Raw genomic sequence first — 361 nt, forward strand, 5'->3', positions numbered from 1 at the left:
AGACGCCGGTTCAGCTCACACTGAAGTTAGTGGAAGAGCTGAGGCTTCTAGCTTAGCTTGCCAGAACCATGGTAACAGCCTGGCACCATCGCCCTTACAGGGCTGGCAGGATGGGGTGAGCCGTGCAGCAGCAGCAGATCAGCCAGCTGTACCCAGGGGGTCCTGGCCAGCGCTGGTGCCAGCAGAGGATGGAGGGGGCTGGTGTGCTGCCCTCCAGGCAGGCTCCCCAGCCCCCCCCGCTACACACTCAGAAAACTGAAGGCTGCAACTAGACCTTTAACCAGTTCTTTCCTTTCCCAAGTTAGTTTGGTTACCCCATGGGGTTTGTGAAACATGAGAGTAGATGTTCACATCCTTTCCT

The sequence above is a fragment of the Merops nubicus genome, unplaced genomic scaffold (assembly GCF_000691845.1).
Source record: "Merops nubicus isolate BGI_N331 unplaced genomic scaffold, ASM69184v1 scaffold30137, whole genome shotgun sequence".
Classification (NCBI taxonomy): Eukaryota; Metazoa; Chordata; class Aves; order Coraciiformes; family Meropidae; genus Merops; species Merops nubicus.